This window comes from Struthio camelus, chromosome Z (genome assembly GCF_040807025.1).
Source record: "Struthio camelus isolate bStrCam1 chromosome Z, bStrCam1.hap1, whole genome shotgun sequence".
NCBI lineage: Eukaryota > Metazoa > Chordata > Aves > Struthioniformes > Struthionidae > Struthio > Struthio camelus.
The window spans coordinates 74,452,877-74,459,216 of NC_090982.1; positions in this window are offsets into that span (position 1 = coordinate 74,452,877).

Below are 6,340 nucleotides of genomic sequence, written 5' to 3' on the forward strand. Positions count from 1 at the left end.
GTCACATGGCTGCACGAATAGTTGGACATGCATGAAGGAGTATTGGAGGAGGCAAATGCCACTGACTGAGACCTGGGCCAGAACAGGGTCTGATCCCGTATCCTTGGATGTCGAAAAGTAAAAAACTCCTTGGTTTCAGGAACAGATATTTTGATGTCTTGGGAATGTCTGTGAATTAAGGAATCCAATGATGTTTTAGTAGAATTGACTTCATGTTAAAAACTACCTTGATTAAAGCCTCCTTGGATTTTTCTCCACGTGCTGTATTGTTCTGACATCTGACCTCAGCTGCTGCAGCAAAGAATGGTGGGGTTTTTTTCTGGACAAAGGAAATGTTCTCACAATATAGGTTCATCTCCCTCTAAAAATGTGAATTTGGCTTTAAACAAACCAAGAAAAAATAACGGCTTTGAGTCCTTAAAACAACAGCTTTTAACAGCTCCCATCATGATTTCTCATGCTCTTCCTGAGGAGACCTGCCAGTTTTTCCATGGCTTATTTCTAAGTGTCCCACAAGAAAAATGCCAAGGGAAACATAATGAAGGAACACTGTGAGGAAACTCCCCTTTTACCCATTTCAAGAAAAGTGAATTCCTTGAGATCTTAGCTAATAATGCTATAATCTTAACTCTAGCACAAGAGTGAATTTCTTCTTTCAAAAACCATTCTTATTTCTAATTCTCACTTCCGTCCCCCCAACAAAATAAAAAAAAAAACAAAATTTCTCAAAAATCTAAGTGGTTCAGAAGGATAGAAGGTGAGATATTGTATGGAAAAAATGATATTGAGAAAGAATCTGAAAAGGAAAGAAGGAATGAGGTTGACTTGGCCCATGGCAACAATAATTCTCCATGGGAAGTAGCTTTTGCATAATTCTGTTGAAACTGTCACTCATCTTGCAGCACCACACTGACAATAGGAAGTAGTCTTTTGGGAAATTGTCCCATTGAAGCCAATGGAAATACTTCTGGAGTAAGAGCAGTAGAGAAAGTTCCCAATATGTTTTGTACTGATTTTCACAGATCTAAGACAATTAACACCAGATGCTTGGACACCTTTACAGCAAATTTACCCACAGTTATCTGTGAAGCCTTGTAATGTCGTATCATCTCACGATATACAATCTGATTTTTTTTTTAGAAGCTGTGTTGTAAATTGAAAAGTATTTCTTTCCAGCCTAAAATGACTACAAGGAAATGACAGATCACATCACTCCTGTGAATTTGGGATCCTTTCACATATTCATTTGTTTGCTCACCTCTACAATGCATCCTAAATGGCTGCACTCTATTTCAGTTTGCTGATTAATACCATCTATTTTTGCCCACACAAAAGCACTGGAAATGTAACTCCGTGCTGAGACATTTAAAGATCCAGGGACCGATTCAGCAAGAAGCTTGCATGCGTCTAAGTATGCTAATCATCCCTGGCTCAAAGTCAACGTTTCAGCGCTTTGCTGAATTGAGATGCAAAACGTAATCTTCAGAGGAACTTCCTTGAAGATCACATACATCATTGCACTTCATAGTCTTACCAGCTATGCAGAGCTCAAAGATGTACGCAAAAGTATGTAACAATACCCCACGCTTTTCCTTGCTATAGGAGATAGAGGTCTATGCATGTTCCACAAGATTGCACAAAAATCAAAGCAGAAGTGACTGGCTCCTACTGAGTGACTTTAAAAGGAACCTGATATAAATAAAATGTGTCAGTTTGCATTTTTGTCCCAGATTACAGCCCTGAGTCTTCAGAACTTCTTTCATAACTGCTCATGATGATTTTCAGATGGGTAAGTTCATAGCCCAATTAATCATTGATACACCTATTTTGCATCTGAGCTATTTCCTCTGAATTTGGAACAAGTCTTAAGTCTTCTGCTCTGTAAATGTATATTCATGAATGCCTCTTCCTGAACATGGAAGCCAAAGAAAAGTTTCTATTTCCAGTAATACTGAAGTTTTCCAAATGTAAACTAGCATGTTTAAGCATTACAAGCCTGATGCACATATCATAACTGATCTTCTTTGTTGATTTTGTTTTACAAAAAAAAAGTTACCATAATTCCACTTTCATAAATACTTGCAAGCAGAAAATTAATATAATTTAATCATCTCCTACACAATTAAGAACATACAAGCAAGGAGCAGAAGACTTACAGCCTAGCTGTTCTTGTCACCATTCCCAATTACTATGTGTCTCTGATCACCCTGTCAGAAATATCTGCCTAACCACACTGGCTAGGGATAACTGTTGCTATCTGACATTCCAGTGGTTTGCAAAGACAATGCAATTACAGCTGCAAGTCTGGCATGAGCAAACAGCCAAATGCTCTACTGAATGTATTTGCAGTCATTCATGTTGTTGAGGTACTTCTTCCCAGCCTTAAGTAACAAGCTAAAAGGGATGTTCAGCGGAAAGAGCCAGGCTTCTGCTATGTATCTTGTAAAATTTGATGATTTTTGTTGACAAACTTGGCCTGGCAGAAGTTCAGTTTAACAAGCTAATGAACACTTCTGAATGACCTTCCTTATGTCTTACGCTGACATCTGGCAGTAGAATGCAAATTCAGAACTATGGAAAGAATCCTGGGGAGAGAAAATCAGGGAGAAAGGAAGAATCTCAATGGAAAATCCCACCGGTTTTGCAAAATGTTGCTACTCGTTCCAGTTGTCCCTCTGCATGGCTCGCTCTTCTTGGCTGCTTTCAGCTCAGATTAGTGACCTTCAACCCTGACAAATATGTTGCCCTCATGCTTTTATGATCTCCTAATCTCTGAGAAGGTGACACATTCTGAGATTAGAGCAAATGCACCAGGATCCCAATGGGTGCATAATACAGATGCAGTGGTGATGAATATCAGTTAAAACAGTAGCAGCATATGACAGCTGTTTACAATTACTTAAAATTAGCAAGTTTTAAACACTCTGTTATCAGGCTCCTCTTTGAGGTATGCAACTAGAATAGGCCCTGGATCTACAATCCCTTACTCCTTTGAGTAGGCTGCTGCCATAGAATTACCCCCACGAAAGGTGTTAGTAGAAAAGCTTTGCATGATCTGCTACTATGGCCCTGAAAAATACCTCCCAAAGGATAAAGAAACCTGAATTATGGGGGAATCTGGCCAAAGGACACTGCCTAGATGAATATTTAAAAACTGACAATTTGTCTATGGCGCTCCCCATCCCCAATAATAAAAGTTAAACCTTAGCTATGAATATACAAGTTAAACTCAACAAGCGATTATCTAGGATAAGGTTCTGCAAATATCTAGGGTAAGTGCTGCCAAAGAGAAGAAAAGCTAAGGTTGCTTTTAAGCCCCATTTGCCACATCTCAAAGTGATCCATTTCAAGAATCAGGGTATCATCCCCGTACCCCAGCAAGAGAGGAGCCCCTACTTAAGGCTCGTTTCCATTGCACTAGGAGGTCTGACTAAAGCACGTGGAGACACGCCAACTGCACCCATACTCGGAAAATAAACACTGCCAACGGGTGCTGCCAGGCACAGCCACCGATACTATCGCACTGGGAGAACGGTCCTGGCATGCTCTGGCTTGCGCCGTCCTGGGCAATACCGACACAGGCTCTGGAGCTGCAGGGACCGGGAGCCGTCCCCACAGGGCAGTGCACATGCAGCCACCCTCTTTGGGAAGGAGCCACAAGGATGTGGTCAAACAGTTATACTTAGCCTCCAGGCTAGAGAACAGACCTTGGCACGCTCTCATAGTGATTCGAAAGACACAGGAACAAGGGCTAGCTTAAGTGCAGTGCAGATAGTCTCAGCTCCAACACAGGCTGGGCACCCAAATAAATCCTTAGGGGCTCCAACAAACTTGCATTCCCCAGGCGGAAACCTGTGCCATATTTTCACTTGATTTCACTTTGATTTCACTTTAATTTCACTTTGATTCTTATCTAAACTAAAGTCTCACCCCTTGCCTACCGTTTGATCCACCTTGATACACATATCCTGGTATGCAGGCATGTCAAGTTCGGCATTGAATCCCAGTGGCAAAACATAATGACCACCCATCATACAAACCTCAATCATCTTAAGTGAAAGAAAGAAAATAAATTCTCAAAACTGAATTTCATCACGATGGCCCCATCCTGCAAGGAGCTCCTGCAGGGTCCGAGGATGATTAAGGGCACTCAACATCATACAGGATCAGCCAACCACCTCCCAAAGAACAGCTGTAGCCCGAAAAACAACTGCTTCCCAAAGTGCACAACCGCTCTGTGCATTTCCTGTTACTGAGATAACTTCCAAAGGAACTGGCTTCAGCAGCAGCACAATCTCATCTTTTACTAATACCAAAGGAACGATTGCTTATTGCACAAACAATCATACTGTGAATAGGAAATAATGTTTCATATTTCAAAGGTAACTTAGAAATTACAATTCGGAGCGCTTGACATCTTAAGAGTTCTATACATCATGTTGACACATATAAACAAAAATGAGACCATACTGCATAATGTCAAGCAGCTTTTTAGCTTGTTTTAAAAGAGGCAACCTTTACAATGTAAAGACACGCTTTATTTAGGTCTGAATGGGTCATTTTTCTTTTTCTGCTTTTTTCTGTAAGCCATTCTTTTTTTTCCTTCATCAAACAGAGAGTTTTATCTCAAGCAGCTCCTTAACACTTATGCTTAAAACTTTATGATCTCTACAGAAAAATGTAATCTGTTCTCAAGTTTTTGTATTTTTTTAGCTTTTGATACAACTATGGAACATTTCCAGCAGCTACTTTAGTTTCCACAAAGTAACAGTACATAAGGCTTTCAGCAATGCTCCTTAACCAAGAGATTTGCAATGGTGATGGAGGGAGAGGCAGGTACATTGTTTTTGTGATTAAGAAGTAACAGGTTTACTCTCATTTTATTTCTATCATGCTATTAGTGCAGCTAAGACATCTGCATTACATTTTCTTTTGTTATGGCTCATGCAAGCTAAACAATGCATATGTTAAAAACTGGGCTTTCAGCAGTTCTGAATACTAAAGAAAAATAAATTCCTGCAGTATTACAGACACAGAATCTCTGTCTCGGCTTCATCTCTTCATGTTATTGTAAGGAAATTAGTGGCTTTGTACTGACATAAAACCTGTGCAAAGGAAAAATGCACTGAGCTCACTTCATCCAATGTCTGCAGTAAAAGTTTAGTTAGGAAGGTCTTTTAGTTAAAATACCAGGACTCCTGTCTTTCTGCATGTTAACTGGGTAACCAAGACATTAGTGTCAATGTGTCTAAGTCCCTTACCCCTGATACAGGCATGACGTTTATATCCTTTCTTCTAGCCTTGTCTACTCTGTTCAGGTTGTGCACTGCGAATGGCTTTTTGTGCTTACGGACGGCACTTAAAACAATTGCTCGTCTCAGAACTCCACATAAATAACCTTCCTCACAGAGATAGCACAATGTGAACAATATCCCCGAGCCAAACCAATCACTGTTTTTTGTAATGCCTTCTCCGGTCCACTTTCTGGCATGCAGATATATATAAACAGATGCCTCTATCAGATGTCTGTGTCTTTACTGTAAGGATACCATATACACAATTTCTTGTTAACAGATCTTTGTCATTGTTCCACCAATTTGTTGTCGTCCATAATAAAGCTATACTTCAGAAACGTTTATTCCAGGTGCCTATCACTGAATTGTCCGTACTGAAAAAAGTTAAGATGATTTTTAGGTGAATACTGATATACACTTTTTTTCAAATTTACAATGGGAGATAACATATTATGGGAGTATTTTACTCTGCTGTTTTTCTGAGAAATCTCAATTTTGCAAATAGATCTTTCCCCAAATGGCACAATTATGAAAATATACAGTCTGAAATTTTAAAAAGTCTAATAAAGTAATCCATTCAGACATTATTTCTGAGCAGCGAATCTGTTGCTCCTGTGGAGTGGGTCACACATGCCCTAGGACTGCCATCCCTTTCATCACAAATCCCCCATTTAGTGGAAGATAGATAGTTTTGAAATTTTCACTTCAGCACGCTCACAACTGCAGCGATGGAAAAGCCATGTTGCCCAATGAGTTGCAGCGGGGGAGGTTTGTGTTTGTCTCTCGGTCTTGTCATCGGACGGAAATTTAGAAGATGCCTCCTGCAGAAAATATTTGTTCTGACAGTCCGTCCAGATGACATTAGCAGATCCTTCCAAATTTCAGTTGAAGACAAACATGTCCTAAAAACTTTCACCACTCTCACCATGGTGGCACGGTGGGTCCTGACGCAGGGAATGTCCCTCTGTCCCATTACACCCGGCAAGGTGCGTGACCTCAGACCTACGGCCTGAGATCTCTTCCAGATCTGGATATTGGGGTGCCTC